The sequence below is a fragment of the Hetaerina americana genome, unplaced genomic scaffold (genome assembly GCF_022747635.1).
Source record: "Hetaerina americana unplaced genomic scaffold, ioHetAmer1.1.p SCAF_8, whole genome shotgun sequence".
Lineage (NCBI taxonomy): Eukaryota > Metazoa > Arthropoda > Insecta > Odonata > Calopterygidae > Hetaerina > Hetaerina americana.
In genome coordinates, this window is record NW_027287427.1 from 53,808,325 (window position 1) to 53,829,120 (window position 20,796).

General features: G+C 44.7%; 1 protein-coding gene across 4 annotated transcripts in view; it reads right to left on the reverse strand.

Moving 5' to 3' along the window:
- Ten-m (teneurin transmembrane protein Ten-m) overlaps positions 1-20,796 on the reverse strand; it is a 301,736-nt gene that overhangs the window by 31,694 nt on the left and 249,246 nt on the right. The gene's annotated exons all lie outside the window — the stretch shown is intronic.

Consider the following 20,796-nt stretch of genomic DNA (forward strand, 5'->3'; position numbering starts at 1 on the left):
GATGTTTCCGTGGAAAAATTTTTAGAATGCGTAAAACTCACTAGTCATCTTTGTTCGTGGAGTGAATCTCAGACACTTTGCATCGCTCGTTTGCGTCTCAATGGATCTGCCGCAGATTTTGTTGCCGCCAATCCCCATGTCCTTGATAATTTTGAAAATTTCTCAGCTTATCTTACGCGAAGGTTTTCGTCTCGGGTATCACCTCTTTTATTGGAGCGTACATTCACCAACTGCGTGCAGCAGCCTCTCGAGGGCGTGTCGGCGTATGCCACAAGGCTTAGGAAAATAGCTCGCCAATTGCAGGGAACACTCAAGGATCCTAATGTGGAAGGAACACGAGCAATGATAGAAAATCGACTTTTGTCGCAATTTTTGCTGGGATTACGGGAAGAAATAGGACGTTTTGTGTTGGTACGAAATCCTAAGAGTATCTTGGAAGCAGAAGAATTTGCACTAAGTGAGGAATCTAACGTTAGGAATTATGCCAGTAAATCTATGATCAATTCTCTCCAAATTCCGCAAGATAATGCAGCGCCGCCATGGTTCTCTTCGATGACACTTAAAAATTCATCTCAGACAGAATTTAGGGAACCGAGTCGTTGTTCTTGCCCCAACCAAATCAATTCCCTACGGTGCTCCGCTACCAGCAACCCTCCTGCTCCCATCACCGCTCCCAGCACAGGATGGTCTCGCGGTAGCGATGTCACAAACGCGGACAGAAAATGTTACTCCTGTGGACGAGTGGGCCACATAGCTCGTTATTGTAGATCAAACCAAAGAAATTGCTTCAACTGTGGAGAAACTGGCCATCCCTCCAGGAATTGTCCTCTGTTATGTTGCGGTCTTTGCAAGCAATCGGGTCACCGCCCTCTAGAATGCCCTACTAAATCCAATAACTCCAGTCAGGGAAATGGATCGGCCCCGACCCAGGGGTCGGGGACGAAGTAATTTTGGCCATTTCTCCCGCGAGCGGGATCATGGTTCGAGTGGAGGTACTGGGCAAAAGCTATTGGTTCCTCGTGGATACCGGTGCTGCCGTCACAATAATTCATCAGAAGGTATTCCCGTTTGGCGAGTTGGAAATATCACCCTACGATCGCCCAGTAAGGAGTGCTTCCGGTCACGCACTATCAATAATCGGCCAAAGTTGCGTAAAATTTGTTATGGACAGAATCCAGTACCCTCACGACACATTAATAGCAGATCTCGGAGTAACTCCGTACGAGGGAATCATCGGGCTAGATTTTATGAAAAAATATGGTAGTAGCATATCCTTAACGCACGAGACCATGAAGGTGAATGAAAACCACGAAGTAAAATTAGAATCCAGACCTTCCGCGGCAGCCGACGTAGATCTTATCTCCTTTGGTGACAATGAGCCTGGAAATGACCAGTTAAATACGAGATCAACATATTCTTCAGGAGAATCTCACACCTCAAGAAGAGTAGAGGGAAAATGCGACGAGAGAGAGACAGGCGATGATTGGGCCGTGCCGTCAGTTGCGAAACGTTTTGAATTTTTGGGCAATGACGATGACTTGGGGCAGACCGTAGTCTCTCTTCCTACAGAAAAACATTCTAAGTCCGTATTCGGTTCAGAGGAGACTCGCTTAGAGGGAAAATGCGACGAGAGAGAGACAGGCGATGATTGGGCCGTGCCGTCAGTTGCGAAACGTTTTGAATTTTTGGGCAATGACGATGACTTGGGGCAGACCGTAGCCTCTCTTCCCACAGAAAAACATTCTAAGTCCGTATTCGGTTCAGAGGAGACTCGCTTAGAGGGAAAATGCGACGAGAGAGAGACAGGCGATGATTGGGTCGTGCCGTCAGTTGCGAAACGTTTTGAATTTTTGGGCAATGACGATGACTTGGGGCAGACCGTAGCCTCTCTTCCCACAGAAAAACATTCTAAGTCCGTATTCGGTTCAGAGGAGACTCGCTTAGAGGGAAAATGCGACGAGAGAGAGACAGGCGATGATTGGGCCGTGCCGTCACTTGCGAAACGTTTTGAATTTTTGGGCAATGACGATGACTTGGGGCAGACCGTAGTCTCTCTTCCTACAGAAAAACATTCTAAGTCCGTATTCGGTTCAGAGGAGACTCGCTTAGAGGGAAAATGCGACGAGAGAGAGACAGGCGATGATTGGGCCGTGCCGTCAGTTGCGAAACGTTTTGAATTTTTGGGCGATGACGATGACTTGGGGCAGACCGTAGTCTCTCTTCCTACAGAAAAACATTCTAAGTCCGTATTCGGTTCAGAGGAGACTCGCTTAGAGGGAAAATGCGACGAGAGAGAGACAGGCGATGATTGGGCCGTGCCGTCAGTTGCGAAACGTTTTGAATTTTTGGGCAATGACGATGACTTGGGGCAGACCGTAGTCTCTTTCAATGATAAAAATAACTCGAGGCCCGATTTTGGTTCAAGGGAGATTAGCTTTGGGAGAACGAGCGATGAGGAGATAGACAAAGACTGCACAGTACCACTAATTGTGGAGCCTGTTTACTTTTTGACCCAAGAGGAAAGGGGATCAGAAGTGGTCCGTATAGAGGAAAAATTAAAGATTCCTCCGTTATCATACGTTCTAACAACAGCAAGGAATACTAATTTAGCCGGAAAGGAGGTTTTCTTAGATAATTTTCAAGTACCGGACATAACAGACGTAATCGTAATTCCGGTAGTGGCAAAAGTAATGGACGATGGAACACTTCCGATATTACTGGGTAACATGCACAAAAGCGAGAAAATCTTTCCGAAGGGTTTGGAATTTTCGACAGCCGGGGTGCACGTAGAAAAGGCCTCCTACGTGAACGAAATAATTGTCGCAGAGGAGGCAGAAATATGGCCGAACGATATAGAAAAAGGGGAATTCATGGTTCAATTCAGCCTAAATAACGTACCAGAAGACGCCCGAGAGCCGTTACGTGACCTATTAGAAGAATTCAGAGATATTTTTGTGCACGGCGGCGTTCCCCTGGGCTGCACCAGCGTAGTAAAACACACCATAGACATAGGCCTTTCCACGCCAATCAATAAGCGACCATATCGTGTCCCTCATTCACAGAGATCCGTATTAGACAATGCAATTAAAGACATGTTACAGCAAGGAGTGATATCACCTTCGACGAGCCCCTGGTCGGCACCAATTATTTTGGTTAAAAAAAAGGGTAGAGACGGAATCCCGACACAATACCGCCCGTGCATAGATTACCGCGCATTGAACAATGTCACAAAAAAGGAAGTATTTCCGATGCCAAATATAGAAGAAACGTTTGACCAGCTAGGGGGCGCGAAATATTTTTCTACCATGGATCTTTGCAGCGGCTATTGGCAGGTCGAGGTAGACGACAAGAGCAAGGAATACACAGCCTTTAGCACACCAGATGGACATTTTGAATGTAATAGAATGAGCTTTGGGTTGACGAACGCTCCGTCTACTTTCATGCGGTTAATGACCACAATTCTGGACGGATTGATATACCGTGGTTGCGTATGCTATCTAGATGATATCCTCCGTTATGATTCCACTCCTGAAGGACATGTGGCAGGTCTTCGGGAAGTATTTCGTCGGCTAAGGACCGCAAACCTAAGACTCAAACCCCAGAAATGCCAATTCTTTCAAGAAAAAGTCAAATTTTTGGGCCATTTAATTACCGCAGATGGATTACAGCCCGATGAAGACAAAGTAGGAGTCATAAAGCATTTTTCGCCCCCAACGAGCGTGCCAGAATTACAATCCTTTCTAGGATTAGTCGGATATTACAGGAAATTCATTCCAAATTTCGCAAAAAAGTCCAGTGCTCTCACTCCATTATTGAAAAAAGATGCAGTGTTTTTCTGGGGTGAGGATCAACAACACGCATTCGAACACTTGAGGTTGTGTCTTACGACCCAACCTATTCTTAAATTTCCCGAATTTTCCAAACCTTTCCTCCTTGCGACGGACGCTTCCCAACAAGCCATCGGTGGGATACTCTCCCAAATTTTTGAGGATGGCGAACATCCTATTGCATGTGCAAGTAGACAGTTGCATAAAGCCGAAAAATCTTATTCTGCCACAGAACTTGAATGTTTAGCCGTAGTAGAGATGGTGAAGAAGTTTCGCATTTATTTGCTAGGGAGACAATTCATCCTTCACACCGATCATAAGCCTCTAAAATGGCTGTTAACTCTCTCAGAACCGAAGCCGAGAATGGCAAGATGGATAATGGAACTGAGTGAGTACGCGTTTGAAATTATCCACAAGCCAGGCAAGAGCATAACCCATGTAGATGCCCTGTCTAGGTTAACGCCTAGTAACAGTACAGTAAATACGTTGGGAGAATCCCATCAACCCGCGTGGGATAAGGATAAAATTTCAAGGGAACAATTAATTTGCCCAGATCTGAAACTCTTGCACGAGCAGGCGAGGAAGCACTATCCGAATTTGTTTTATGATGAGAATGACGTTCTTTACAAAGTTCACACGGAGGAACCGGGAACCCGATTTACCATTTGTGCCCCCAGGAGCATGCGAGCTTACATTTTAAAACAATGCCACGACAATCCGCTCGGCGGGCACCTCGGAATCGATAAAACCTTAGAAATCGTGCGGCGATACTTCAATTGGGATGGATGTTATACGGATATAGTAAAGTATATAAAGCAATGTCTGGCATGTAAAAAACGAAAGATGCAACCGCAAAAAATCCCCATTCAACCAGTCACGGAAGCCTCTTACCCATTAGAGAAGGTTGCCTTGGACATAGTGGGGCCTCTAACTACGTCAGCTCGAGGCAACAGATACATTCTAACTTGTCAAGATTTCTTTACGCGATACCCTGAAGCTTTCGCGATACCCAATCAGTCGGCTCAGACGATCGCGGAAATTTTTGTAGAAAAGTTTATTTGCCGACATGGAGTGCCTAAACAAATATTAACGGACAGGGGAGCTAACTTTACATCTGAACTCATGAAAAACATATGCAAAAAACTTCAAATCAAATCTATTTTCACCTCTCCTCATAATCCTGGGGCCAACGGACGCCTGGAACGTGCCCATCAATCATTTGCTAATGTTATCTCGTATTATGTGTCACAGGACCATTCAGATTGGGACGAGCAGCTTGGCTTTGCTTTATTTGTGTACCGAAACAGCAAGCATAGAATCACGGGATTCACTCCCGCATACCTCATGCACGGGCGAGAATTAGAGATGCCATGGGACTCGATTTTAACGCCTGTTAAAAAATCATATGCCGAAGATCCTCCTTATGAGAATGTTATTCAACATAGATTGCAATTAGCGCACGCACAGGCGGCTGAATTTAACAGAGAGAATACAAGAAGGGAACACATGAAATACAATCGAGGCTTAACACTTCCTACCATTGCCACCGGGCAATTAGTCCTCCTGCGTAACATGAATCTCCGACAAGGTCAGGCGCGGAAACTAGTGTCCCGCTGGATAGGACCCTATAAAGTAATCAAAATTAGAAGTCCGGTTACCTTCGACCTTCAGAATACCCAAAATAGCCGCCTGGTCACAGCTCATCTCAGGAACCTACTACCCTTGCCACCCGACCCCGAACCTAATTTCCCGCCAGACTTTTTCGTCGGCGAAGAGCAGTTCCCCTTACCCCCAGTGCTTCTAAACAACGATGCCGGAGGTTCACATAACCCGGCCGAAAAAACGACACCAACGGAGCCTTCACTGGAAACACCACCCTCTAACCCTTCCAACGCAAGCCCGCCCCCACCTATCCCCAAAACCCATGATTATAACCTACGGGCCCTTCCCGGAAGAGTACCACGGTTATAGCCAAAGAATATTCCAGAATGGCAGCAAGAGGACGGCACCCACACCACCAGTCACCGTCCCTGGAGCCACTACAGTTTACCACTCCTGGCAACTTGAACCGTCACCAGACCACAATGCTATCCGAGCGGCCGTCTATCCCGACTTCCAAGTTCGACTGGGACGTCCCCAAGACTCCCGAACGACCACCCACTCCGGGCTGCGAGATAGACCTGGGGACATTCCGGAGTGCACCTCAACCAGTGCCATGCAGAGGGAGCCAAGACGAGGCATATATCTACACAAGAGAAATCGACTCCGAGGAGATGGAGCGGCCGCCAACCCCGGGGCGGAATATTGACCCAAGGCTGCTGCGGAAATTTGATTCCGATCCGGTACTCCCGGATTCCCGTCCGACCACTGGCTTAGCGAATGCTTCAACTCGGTTATCACACTCTTACTACCAATAGGGATTCCAAAAAGCGACAAGAGGCATGCTAAATCTGTTGGGATATGGTCTGCACTATTTAGCGGGAACGGCCACGGACGATCAAATAGTTGAGCTCCAGAAACAAATATCTCGAGTCGCAGAAAACACCCAAAATTTAAACAATGCTAGATTCACCTTTTTGGAAAATGTAAGTAGCACCCTAAAGAGGCACGATGAAATGCTTTCCCAAACTGAGAAAATCCTACGCCTTCTGCAAAATAAAATTTACACAACAAGCGCTTCGGTTACCCACTCTCTCTCCGAGAGCCGCTATCAAGATAATTTATTTCATATCCTTCATCTAGTTTTTTCGGCTATTTCGCGTCACATATCGGGGCTCTTAAGCGATCTCAATTACATACGCAATACAGTAATGTTGGCCGAGCTTAATAAACTGACTCCTTCCACCCTACCCCTTGACCAACTCAGAGAGATCATTAGAAATGCTCGCTCTAAGCTGCGGCCAGATACGGAATTCGCCCAGTACGGGAGCGACCTTCTCTCGGTCTACAAATCCGCCCACGTACGCATCGTAAGACAAGGGAAGAGCCTCACATTATTGGTGGCATTTCCGTTATATCGGCGAGGATCGGTTTTCCAGGTGTATAAGGCGCACGCCTTCCCTTCGGTTGACTCGAACCATAAGCGAGCGGTCATCCTTTGACCCGACTCGACTTACCTCGGGGTCTCTGCAAATGACAAGGAATACGTATTGCTCCCAGATGAGTACTGGCGAAATTGTTTCCGGAATGGCATAGATATCTGTCCATATTCCTATCCTATTCACACCAGTTTATCCAGCTCGTGCAATATTGCGGTATTTCGGAATCAAAGTAAGCTAATAAGGGAGAATTGCGAGATCCTCCTTACTCAATCTAATTACGCAGTTTTCTTGAAAAGTCAGTATCCGGGGATCTGGCATTACAGTGTCAGTAAAAATATTACATTGGTTAATGCTTGCACAATGAAAATTTCGCGAATAACTATCTTCGGTCAAGGAAGCCTCACCTTGCCTCCAGGGTGTTCAGCTAGCACTGATCATGTTTTTCTGGGAGCCACGTCCGTTGTGTACGAAACTAGTTTTTCTTTTGACCGGGATGTGTCCGTAGAACCTCTGCCGGATATTAATATCGACTTAAGAAGTAGTGAGCCTGTTGCTCTAAAGGCGGCAGATGGTTTGGCCGAAGCATTCACCTCAGTAGAAAAACTAAATACGCACAATGTTCCGACCATTTCCCTAACCGATATGGCAAGAAATGTGAAAATGTTATCACCCTTAAGCTCTAACATTCAATTTATTAATTATTCTGGAGTGACTGTAGCGAGTGCAATCATTGTGTTGTGTTGTGTAGTGATTCCACGTCTCTGGGGATTCTGCCATAAGAAAGAAGACAATAGTGAAGCCAGCCCTACAGACAGACTTGAGCGCCTCCCGGCCACTGTAACGCCAACACTCCAAATATACAATATTTCAAGGAACGAGCCTTTGTTTCCCCAACTCCCTGATGCGTAAAATGTGTAAAACTGTGGATAAGGAATGCCAGAATGATGATAATCTCTGGGATAGTGATTTAAAAAACTTATGTGCGTCAGAGACAGACAGACTACTAAAATTATATACGTAGATATATATCTGTTTTTTTCTATATGTCATATATAGCTAGTGGTGGAGGTATTGTTCATACTCGAGGGTTAACACATGTGTATATATATTCCTGTCATTTTTCCGGTATAAGGTGTTGTATATGTATTTTATGTGTTCTCATGAGCTGTCGCTGAGACAGGGTACTATTTGGGAGTTTTCTCTTGTGACAAGCTGAGTTAGGATTCTAAACCCCGCGGAGCCTTTTTCTTTTACCGCGAGGGTGGTGTTGCAAGGGTTATGCGTCAGCACAATCAAACTCTTGGAAACCACCGCCGCGACCACCGGCTAATCAGTCCGGGGACTGATACCGGGAGAACGTTGTGAGTCAGGAGCGGAGTCACGAGTGATTCCCCCGGCCCTGCCGTGCGTCACAAGAGAGACTACCCTTTGTACCCTGAGCTCCGATAAAAGGGTGACCATCCTCGGCAGACGGGTGGCCCGCCAGTGTAATCCTGATCGCCCATAACCTCGGACCAGCCGTGCTCCGCTCGGAATTCGGTCCACGCCCGCTCCCTATCCCCGCTTCCCCGGACCAGCCTCGCTACGTAAGGGTTCGGTCCCTTCCTCACCGATACCACCAGACCAGCTCGCTCGAGTTACCGGTCTACATCCCATCCCCCGGCCGGTTCCTTCCGACGACTCGACGCCGACGACGCCTCTGGTCACCCTTCAGCCCGGTCAATCCTCTTGTCCTCCTGTAAGTACCTACCCAAGTCTTCCCTTCACTTCCTACTCTCTCGCGGCATTGTCTCATGAGCTGTGTACCGCCATACTGTCAAACCTTCTGTTACGCACATAAAAATACCCGTACCGAAGACCGCTCTTGTTATTTAATTAATACCCTCAACCCTTGTTGTCGCGGATTCGGAGCGCTGCGACACTACCATAAATAAAATTCATGACTAACGTTTAATGGTGGATATATTTGGAAGAGGAAAATATTCCCTTCAAATCCTACCTTAAAGGATAAGTAGACACTTCTCCCCGGTATATGCATAAAAATATTTTTGTTTTTTATCCCTCAATTGAATCTCCAAACTTTGATTCCCTTCAACTCACGTTTTTCCTCGAATTCACTTGAAGAAACTTTCATTTTAAGCATCTAACTCTCAAGCCTCTCCCCCCCTCCACCCTACGGGTTTTCCCGCAAATTGATACCTCAAAGCACTGTATGTGTAATTACATTTGAAATAAATCAAAGAAAAGAGAATTTTTCTGCACTTGCTTGCTGTGATTTTAATGCCCAAAGAAAGAGAAAAGCGTTGGGAATGTTGGAAGTCGATACCAAATATTCGAGTTTAAAATGGAAAATAACTGCTATTAGTGGCTATTATGTGTTAAATACACACACAAATGCATATAAATGAATAATTTTCAACATTAGAATGCTTAGGGGAATAGTCACAGTAAACCAGATACCAGTTAAACGTCGGCTATCTCTCCCTACCTTCGATGAAGCGACTGTAAGTGTTTAGCAGTACGATTAATTATAACATATATTTCCTTTGGGATACCTCGAAGTGTGGGTGCAATTTTCCATGTTGTTGTTTTGCATGTGGTATTGTTCCTTTTTACGGGTGGTGACCTAACACCCCCCGCCACACGCCCTTGCGGCGGCTTGCGGAGTATTATGTAGATGTAGATGAAGTGTGACTGTAGTAATATTTAAGGTCCCGAGGTCCACGACGGATTCACTAAAGACTCAGAAAGATGTCACCAACTCTAATCGACATTACTTATAATTCAACCTTTTTTCTCATATATTACGATAATTACGTCACCAATAGTCAATCGTAATGTTTATAACGTACGTAAGTTCAACGTCGCATGGAATGTAGATATATCACTTTTTCTACGGAAACTTGATTAGCGGTCGCATAGTTCACTACAGGGAACTACTAAATCGCTGCCCTAACCAAATTGGACTCCAGTTCCCTCCCTTTCCAATCGCTCCATTTCTTTTCAAACCAGGGTTTAAAAATGTTCCGTGTATCCGAATCACCACACGGAGTACTGATTTCACGCCGCGCGGAGGGGGTGGCAGGGCAATTAGGGGATACAGGGCGACCGAAAAACCCATGGGGAGGATGGGCCGGGGGTGGGGTGGAGAGACATGATGGACTTGGTCGATGGGATATGCCGAGACCCGAAGGCGTTAGCGTAAACATTTATCCCAGTTAAAACGGCCCCCGGCACTTTGAAGCACCTAAAACGGCCTGGTCATCCTCCTACCTCCTCCTCAGCCCACCCTGGGGATCCCTAACACCCCCCCCCCCCAACATCGGACGTTTAACTTGACTTCAAGTGATATCAGATGGGAGAGGTGTTGGGACTTACATGGACGGACGTTGTGGGGTGGACGGGAGGTAGAGGTGGTGTGTGCGAACGTTAGTGAGGTGGATGCTTCCGAGAGTTGTAGGGGGGTGCGGGGGGAAGTGGAGAGTGGGAGGCGAAGGATTAGTTTTGGCCCCTTGGGCGGAATGAGTAGATGGCGCGGAAAGCGGCGACGCCGAGGGAGAGAGGCTGACCCAGGTCATAAAGGTCATTCCAGCGTGATCGCCCAACTGTGAAATTGTCCTTGCCCTAAACCCTCCCGCCATCCACCAACCTTTTCCACCACCTCCTTCCCTCAAAAACTCCCCGCCCTCCCAGCTACCCGGGTCACCCCAGGCGTTGCAACCCCTTCCCTCCTCTGCTAAACAGCTTCCCTCAATCACCACCGTGTGGACGAGGGTAGGAGAGAATATGTATAGACAATGTGATCTCATAAATCTAGACTCCTACGGATCTGGAAAGTTTTTAATCAAAGCCTTTACCAAATTTTTGCATGTCGCACATGCAATGTGGCAGCCAAAGGGAGCTCATTACATCACTTGGCACGTTCATGTTTCAAAAATGATGCTAAAAGAAACAAAAAAAAACTTTTATAGATTGTTTGTTCCGACCCCATCGGTGGAAAGTCTAACAGTATATTGTGGTCAAATTACGAATCCATATCTTTGTGAGCATAAACAAAGATAAGTGCCTGATTAAAAGATGCCCGCAACACGAATTCATTCATATTTTAGTTAACTAAATGTAGAGCATATATCGGTGATTGTGCCACGATGAAATCATGGAAAGAAATTCATCCAATAATCGTGTATTCAGTGCTGTCAAAATGATTACATTGACCTTACAATGGAATCATCAAGGACATAATCTAGATAAATAGGCAAATCTTCTGACGGAGAATATTTAATTCTCCCTCGGAAGGTTTATTTAAAAAAAACCAATCAGCTCAGCAGAGCCTCGGAGTCATTTATCTACCGAGCCCCCTCCCTTTCCCCGATTCCCAATCGAATTGGTGCAGTAACATTCATGGACGTTATAAAGTGCTGAAGTCGATAATTTGGTATCATCCATGGTCCAACCTAAGTCATTCGCATGCAGAAAATAAGTTAATCAATTTATCTACTGGCCCGAAACTATACGGCAGAAGATATTTGGCATTAATATATCTTTTTCATTACACCATCATTTCTCTGGGGGCAACAGAAGCAAAGAAACTGGAAAAGTATCACGGTAAATGTATGAAGTTAGAGGTTTGATAATCAACGGCCGTTTTTCTATGAATCTGAATCAACTGGCGTCTTGAAACCGTGAGGACGAGTGAAGAGGTTGAAAGAAGCTATAACTCCTTGAGTTCCTCGTTTCATTTTGAATCTCTTTAGTATTCCACCTCTTCTCTCCATTTCTCCTATCCACTCCTTCACCCGCCTAACTCTTAAAGTACGGAGCGAGAGGGAAGGAAGAAGATGGCGAGAGTGAGAGAGAGAGAGTATGCGGAAATTGGAAAAGTTAGAATTGAGCGCGGAAAGGTGGACCCTAAGACAAGAGAGCCTTAAGGAAAAGGGAGAATGGGGTCAGAGGTGGTGGGTGGAGTATCTGTTTGGGTCGGGATGGGAGGGTGGTGGGTACCATATATGGTGGAAGCAAATCCGGGACACTTTTTTATGTCCCAAGGGAGAAAATATTGGGACAGAGCCGAGAGAGATGAACTTTTACCGAGCACTTCATTTTCAGAATCGGAACTTGGAGCGGATGAAAGTCAACTTACGCCGAATGGTACCATGGGTGTGAAACGGGTTGGGTGCTATCACTTCACATACACTTCGACGGCAGAATATTTATTTAAAATATTTTCACTTTTCCTTCTTCTACTTTATTTTCATACTGCTTATACCTCGCGTCCTTGAAAAACGTGTTATCTTTTTGGCTATCTTTAAAATGACAAGATCTTATAGAATGAAGTACAGGTATGTGTACCTGTATGAACAGTACGTACTGGAGGAGTCGCAGAAGGGACTCCATACTGCTGTATTTTTATATATTATACATTTGTTAGCGCCATTCCTTTTATGACAAATTAAAAATTTCATGGTAAAACATCTTTAACGTTCTCCTATTTCTACATGGTACCTAGGGTGTGTGTGGAAGGAGGTAATTCTACACCCGCCATGCGACATCCGAATTAAATGCTACCTACTAATGGATAAGTTTTACAACGAAAACGATGTAAATAATGCTTAGAGACCGAGGGATACATGCACTACGGTATCTAAGTTTATAATACCACTTTAAGAATGCGAGTAGGTTGTTGCGAAGGATTACAATGAAATAAGAGATGAAAGATAGCTACAAGCTAAGAAAATATAGTACGAACGAATCGTTTCCTTCGCGCCGTCGTTCGACGTTTTTCTGATTCCTTATCATTCGCGAGCAAAATAACATTTGAAACCAGTCGGTTAGAAAATGTATCTCCCCATTTTATTCTCATGCTACCTCCTTTCATTATAAGACGGAGCTAGCAATCCATTTTGGACAGCAACACAAGAGTGACGTGCTTCACATTACCCCAGCACTCCAACAAAAGATCCTAATTCACTGCCAGCTTGTCCGAATATTCCTCATAATGCTTGCGATGCGAGAAATCTCATTTCAATTTTTGCTCTGCTTGAAATGCGTTATTTTTTTAAATTCGACGTACACAGACAGAATGAACTTCGTAATGAAGATAATAAATCGGTATCAAATAAACACACATAACACTTTAATCATTTGATGAACTGAAAATATCACGTTAGATTATATTTATCCAGTGTCCCCAGGGGGCGCGTGACTCGTTCCCATCGCCCCCTCCCTTTCCCTAGCCCGTGCACCCTCTCCTCGCATTCTCATCGCTTCCCCTCATCAATTACCCTTCCTCAACTCCCGGCGCTCTTGAGGGCGCGAACGCGACTTTGCCCGTCGGCGCACCGCTTAATAATGCAGAGCCATGTATACGATGGAATGGGGATGGATGTAACAGGTAGGAGAGGAGCACAGGGAGAGAGGGAGGCGGTGGTGGGGGCGAGTGGCTTGATGATGGCGCAAGAGGGGACTGAGGGGCACCGGGATAGCTCCCTGAAAGGCGTTAGAAGGATAGGGCGAGATGGAAGTCACTGCAGTAAAAGGGTTGGGTGGGAGCGAAGTGATTGTTGGTTGAATGGGGAAGGGAAATGGTTTTTTTTTTAATTTTTAAGGGAAGTGTTTAGAGAAAAATCGGGGATGGGATGCAGGTTTGTTAAGATGGCGGGTGGTGGTGAGAGATGGTGCAAGTGGTGAGAATAAGGGCAGCGGCCGGGGACCAGAGAAGGGGGGGGACACACGAAAGCCACTTTCAGGCGCCCTCTCCGCTACCTTGGGCAGAGAGGAGTTGGCATCTGAACCATCACTTTCCAAACCTTTTACTCGCACCCGAGTCGTACTCAGGATCCCCATAATGTAATTAACTGGAAGTTCATTAGCAACTAACGTGTTGCTCGTAGTTTTGGCTGAAGATTTTACCTCCCCCGACACATACTCACACCGTCATACGATGCACGAAAGAACTGAACTAGTGACTTTCAAGGTCCTTAGACGAGATTCCCGGAAATCCAAAGAATTCCGTGGGTGGAAGCGAATTGATTACTTACAGGCTGTAGGCTCCCATAGAGACTCTTTTTTTATCATTTTTCATAGGTTGGGAAGCCTGTTCTCCGTGTTTAAAAAATCTTCAGGGTTGACCCATGGGAAAATTTAAGATAGATGTCTCCACATTTTATTACTATTGCTTACTCCCTTTTCTTCATTCACCAGCATTTCATGCATCAAAGTCACTTAATTGAAGGTGGATTTTTTGATTGGAGGTAAATGGAATTTCGATCAATGTCCTATGGAATAAAATACCGTTTCCAATGGCGAGGTAAATAAATTGATTTCCTCGTAACTTTATTCACCTAGGTTGAGATTATTAAGAAAAGTGAATTCATGTATTTCTGCTCAAAATAGTATACAAATCGAGACACGTGCACGTGCGTGTGTGTGTATATATATATATATATATATATATATATATATATATATATATATATATATATATATATATACACACACACAGTATATATATAACTATATATAAACCATAAACACAGAAATCAACCCGAAGGTCGGTTTAGTAGGTGATGGTAGAGATCACCCAATACTAAGCGCTATACGGCGTGTGAAATTCACACATCAGGGTAGGGGGGCCAGTTCCTTTCCCTGTGCCGGTTATGGTTTCCAAGGAAGACCTGGTACCCAAAAAATCACTTTAGCTTGGGTGGAGCTGCAGATGCACACACACACACACACATATATATATATATATATATATATATATATATATATATATATATATATATATATATATATATATATATATAAACACAGATGTAGATTTTTAGAATATAGAGACACAAAGAAAGGACACACAATTTGTTATTTTACGTTTCGACAGCACGGCTGTCGTCTTCAGATGTCGTTTTTATATATTTGTGTGTCGCCGATGAGCGTTCCATTTCGAAGATATATATATATATATATATATATATATATATATATATATATATATATATATGTATATATATATATATATATATATATATATATATATATATATATATATGTGTGTGTGTGTGTGTGCATAATATACCGAATCCAACGTGTGCATAGTAACATTTCGGGATTTCACAGTGTCTCATCCTATAATACCGGATTATAGGCATTCATGACATTAAAACCCGTGTCACCCTGGGAAGTGAGGTCAGTAGCATGATCACCAGCTAATCAATGAGTCATGGATTTATCTGAACCTCTAAGTGGAGGTTCAGCACCTGTTGCCCTTTGATACTATCAGCTCATGGAGATTATAGTGGGCACGTTCTCATCCTTAGGATTTTCTGAAAACTAAAATGCCACTCCTCGTTCCGAAATTAACGCCGTAACATTGACACAGCACGACTCTAAATGCCAGCGAAACTTATAACTGTCCTCGCTGTCCATTAATCTCGATCCATTGCTGAGAATCCCTGAAGTCATTTCGATTCTCCCATTTCTTAAAGAATCACCATGTGCGAACAGAATGCTTAACAGACTTGGAAGGTCTAGGATGAAAGCCGATGAAAAGCCGAAGATTTCATGCACAACTCAAGCTTTTAGAAAAGTTCGTATCACTTGCGTTGAATGGTAAGTCGGAAGTATTAATCTTATTGCCGCATTACATTGGTGGGCGAGACCACAGTGAAGAGTTAAGAGCAGTTGACTGTCTAACCGATATCGAATTTAATTTTCCGATCGCACATTTTGAGATTACAAAAGTAGGAAACATAATTTAAATGATTGTTTTTGTGGCATTAATAGTCAATCAATCATTACTCTCATGGTTGGTGACCTGAAACCCATTTTTGCACGCCCTAGCGGTGGCTTGCGGGTAAGATGTTGGTGTAAAAATGTTTATCCCTAAGTCATTAATTTGGGATCTCTAATAGGTCGGCAGTGAGTATAGTATTTGCCTCGCATCACATGTGTAAATAAGTTGGCCGACAGGGACAAAATTTAAGAGTTAAAACTGTCCAACAAATGGATTCAAGGATTCATTTTTCCCTCGCACAATTCACGACCATAATTTAAAATCAGGGAAATGCTAACATTAAAACAAAATCCTTCCCCTTCGCAAACTTCTTCCTATACTTATCCACGACTGGTCTCCCAACGCCCCCTTTCACACGCTCTTCTGTTGATTCAGAAGAATCTTGCCACCTCATCCGCTGCACCCTCGCGCACCAACACACCCGACTCGACTACTCTCATTCCCATCCAGTCCACTAATTGGACTGCAGTCTCCCTCCCGCCCTCAGGCTCCGTCCCCAGCCACGTGAAATCCACCCCATCCCTCCTCCGACCCCACAAATCTTTATTCAAAGTTTTAATAAGCGTCGTGGGCTTCGGGACGGGGCGCAGGTGAAAAAGAAATAAAAATAAAAGAAGGAATCCGGCGCTCCTATTATATCTCGGTGTCACCAGGCAAAACTCACCGCTCAACGCCAAGAAACAGCGAGAGCCTTGTTTTCTCCGCGGATGCCGCGAACGAAACGGCGAATCGTCCCACGAGTCTCCCGTGGTGAGGCCCGACCCCCTTCCCTCTCACTCCACTGGCTCCCTCGAGAAAATAATAAAATAACGCACAACGCTCCCTTCCCCACGCGACCCGATGCTAGCGAGCCTTTAAATTTCTCAATAAGCATTTATAGATGATTGGGACATTGGTGATAACGATACACGTTTATCGGATATTTCTGACCTCCACCATCACGTAGCGTTTCATAAAAAATGTTCACAATTTTAACTTCACTATCTTCTCGTTGACCTCGAGCAACTGATAAAAATTCGAATCAGTTCTGGCAAATTAGGTAAAGTGTACCATATCGATTCTTCCACTCCCTGGAGAATGAAAGTATCTCGTGCGATATACGTTTGTGTCCTTCGTACATGTCTTATAAAATTCAAGTGATTCCCTTTAGCATTACACTACATACATGTACATATACATACACACTTGCCTTAAAAAGCAGATGTGGAGTAAGCTGCATCTGATTTAAATTGACATTAGAATACATCTCCCGCACTGGAAGATTTAGCATGTTTCTAAAAATGGCGACCATAAATGAAAAATAAGGTAATTAAGTATTGGCAAAAATCAAGAAAATCATGGAACAAAAATGCTTCGAAAATAACAGCAATACACTGGCTAAATCTTGCTCTGAGTTATGAAATATCTTGAGTGGTAAAACAATTACTAGAATTGGCTTTGATGTGAAAATGATTAAGAATTACATTCTAGTACCTCTAAACATCTCCACAAGGAGAGAGCTTCGGATTAGCATTATTTCCACTCGACTGGAAAAGAGAGGAACTTATTCGACAGTAAGTACGTTTAATAGCTAACAAGATTTTCTCTGCAAAAGAAATGTTGGGGCTAATGTGCTAAGGTTTACCTAGTCTTCGGAGTAGTCACGCGAGTCTCGAGCAGTGTGCGTTTTACCTCGACGACTTTTGGTAAGGAACGTGTGACCGCAGAATATTCTCGTGTTGTCTCACGACTTGAGGTGACGGGCTACCTGGCCTGAACTCAACGCCGATTGGTGTGAAGTTTCCCACCTACTCGCATTCCATGTGGCATATTCAGAGGTTATGGAGGGAGTTATTTTAAACTTGACCAGGAACTAAATGATGAAGGGAAGACACTCGACGTGACATTTGGGGTATGCTTATGCAACATTTTGACTAAAAGTGGGAGCAAAAATTAAATTGATATGCAGAATTAACCAAGCACATACAAGTATCTAAGCAAGAGGCAAATATAAAGCCTTACCTTGGTAAGTGATATGACTCTCGAAAACTAACCGTTTTACGATTCATTTTCCATAGATCAACGCATTCTGATGGCTGAAACTTTATTTTCAACTAACTACACCATAAACATCATAAAGATATAATTTTCAAAACGAGCACTCCCCTTCTCAAGGTAGGTTATTTTGTGGAACCAGGTAATAATTACTGCTACCCTCAAAAATCATGCCCGATAAAACAGTAAACCTAAATAACAATAAACTATTTTTTAACCTCTCATACTTTCGTCATCTTCCCGTGCGGTCCATCATGCCTAATCTTTCACCCCCTCTATCTCGCTTACCCTCAAACACAGACTTAAACTACCTCGGCTAAAATAATAATCAGACCCAACGTGTCTAATCTAATCCTCTTCCTACTTCGCATACTCAACATTCTCCCCTCTACCTCAGCCTTCAAAAACAATGAAATAATACTCAGCTAAAACAAATATGCCGCAGAGGCGAGGGCCGTACCCCTCGCTTCCCGGGTGGCTCAGTCGGGAGGCCACGAGAGCATCGGGTGTATGGCTGCTGGTGCGGCAACGACTAGGTGGCGGTGTCTGGGGAAAAGAGCGAGGGTCACCCGCGGTCAGCGCCTAGCAGAACTGCGGAACTTCCCACGCGGCCCCAGTCACGGCGCCCTTGCCGCCCTCGGATGGCCCTAATAAGGACATGAGCGCGGGGCGTCGGCGGCAGCGGAGGGACCGGTCGCGCCCACGCGGCCCCCCTTCCATCTCCTCAATCTCCCATCAACCCTCCCTCCCTCCCCCGGCTCGAGCCTCCGGAATGATGACGGGGCGGGAGTCGAGAGAGAGAGTGCGCCCTCTGGAGAGGTGAGCCGCGATTCGATTGAAGGGAGGCGGCTCTCGAGGGAGTAAGACAGCGCCACGCGGGCGCCTCTATGCGACGAACCCAAAGGATTTAAAAAAAAAGAAAGAAAATGTCTAAACTTCTCCGCCCTTTCCCCTCCGCCGCACGACCTTGGGGAATCATATGCGTCGACAAGGGGGGGGGGGGCTTTTCAAATGGGAAGCACTCTCGGATGGTTTGAGCGGGGGGGTCACCTCTTCCCTCCACAATCTCACCGACGGTGCTCGCTGGCGCCTCCGCTGCCTTTTCCAAAACCATTAAAGCCACCCCCCCCTCCGAGGTTCCAGGTTCGAGTCCTGACGGAGGTAGGATGTTTCAGCGTCGCTCCATCCCAAATTGAGGCACGATGTGGGGGGCACTTTTAAGCGGAGCACGCCATTGGTCGGATGGGACTTAAAAACTGTTTGGACCACTTGGCGCCGGAGGGTTTCCCTCCACCCTTTCCCCATTTCACGCAAATCCTACGCCTACTCTCCCATCCCTAATAGCGCATATAACTTCAGTCGTAAATAATATCTTTCACGTACCCTTGTTTCACTGGTTTTTTCTTCCCTCTATCCCTCTCGCTTCCCCATCCGTAGGTAGGTGTCCAGAGAGTTTGATCGAGGGCCCGCACACTCGAGAAAGAAGAGAGTCACGCGGCCGACTCAACTTGACGATCCGAGACGAATCATATTCGGGATCCCAGTCAAACGCCATCTCCTTCCCTCTCTCTCATTTTTTTCCTCGCATTTTTTCCCTGCGCCCGTGGGCGTGTGTCTCACTCCCGGTGGGGATTTAAACGCTTCGCCTACTCTCCTGCTCCCACCTGCCCGGTTTAAATGGCTCGCGAGTCCGACCACAACCACCTGTGCCACCGCCGAAAACTCGATCACCCGATCTTTTTTCACGACGGATATTTTACGACAGCCATGCATACACTTCAAGCGAGAAAATTTAACCTTCCGAGCGAGGGGGTGGTTTGGGGGGGGGGGGATGAGAGAATATTTGATATTGGCTCGATTCTCGTGATTACCCGTACAAGCGAGGATATCGGTGAGCTTGAAGGAAAAATCTCTCGGGTTTCATGCACCCAAGCAAAGATTTGCACGACCGTAACAGCTGCTAACGTCGGTCATAGAGAGGAAAGTGAGTTTCCAACAATAAGGTCTATTATTCTATTGTCTCTAATTAGAAACACATAAGCAGTTCAGAGTTTTTGCAATCACCAAATATTTAATTAGGTACCTCTTTAATGTTTATATCACTATAAATTAGTGTATAAAGTGAAAATGGTTCAGGCACGTTGAAGTTTTCTCAAATTAATAAAATAAATAGTTTAAAAAGTGAGAATGACATCATATAGATGGGATTTAAAGGGTTGAAGGTGGTTTCCAGGCAGATGTTCACGCTGAAAAGTGGAGTATACGTATACGTGTGTATTCACCTCGAGATCCTTTTAGAATTGAGCATTTTTTAAATCGGCTCGAATTTCAGACAGAAGGTAGTTAAGCTCTCACTTCGCGCAATGGAATACATAATTAGAGAGTGTAATGGAGAGGGAAGAAATTGCCGTGCAGTAATGCAGGTTACATTAACTCGTACTTCAACTTCTGACGAAAATCCTAATGCCATATTTTATTTCTCGGGGATAAAATCTGCGTTCACAGAGCTTTTTGTAATCGTGATTTCACTTGGCGCTCTCATCGAATAAATGGTCGTTGAGGATTCTGGGTAAATCCAAGGACAAATGAGAGCGAAAATTTATTGACTCTGGGGGAATTTCTGACCATTGCTAGGCCTACGGATTTATTCTGGCTTTTCAAGCATGGTCAAGAATGGGTCTCACGGAAATACACTAGGATAAAAATGCTCATATTCCGAAGTGTGACGGTATTTTCCTTTGCTCAAGGAACAAATTTACTAAAGATCCACCTTCGAAAATTATTTAATTGAACCTTGTAATGAATCTAGGAACGATCTATCCATAATAAAAAGAACTTCTAAGGACTTATTCAGTAAAGTAGAGCATTTCAAGTGCTTTTGTAAAAAAATCAAGAACTTCATAAGGACTGACCATTATCACAATGAAAACAGTTTGTCAGAGAAAATTCGGTGGTAGTTTCTCGTGTAATTTAAGTGAACATATTCCAACTCGGTGAAATGAAAGATTGATTATTAAGCTCTATAAATAATTCTCAACAGAGACGTTACTGAAGACATTACTGTATTGAGCCACGGACAGACGGTACTGACTGCATCCATTCC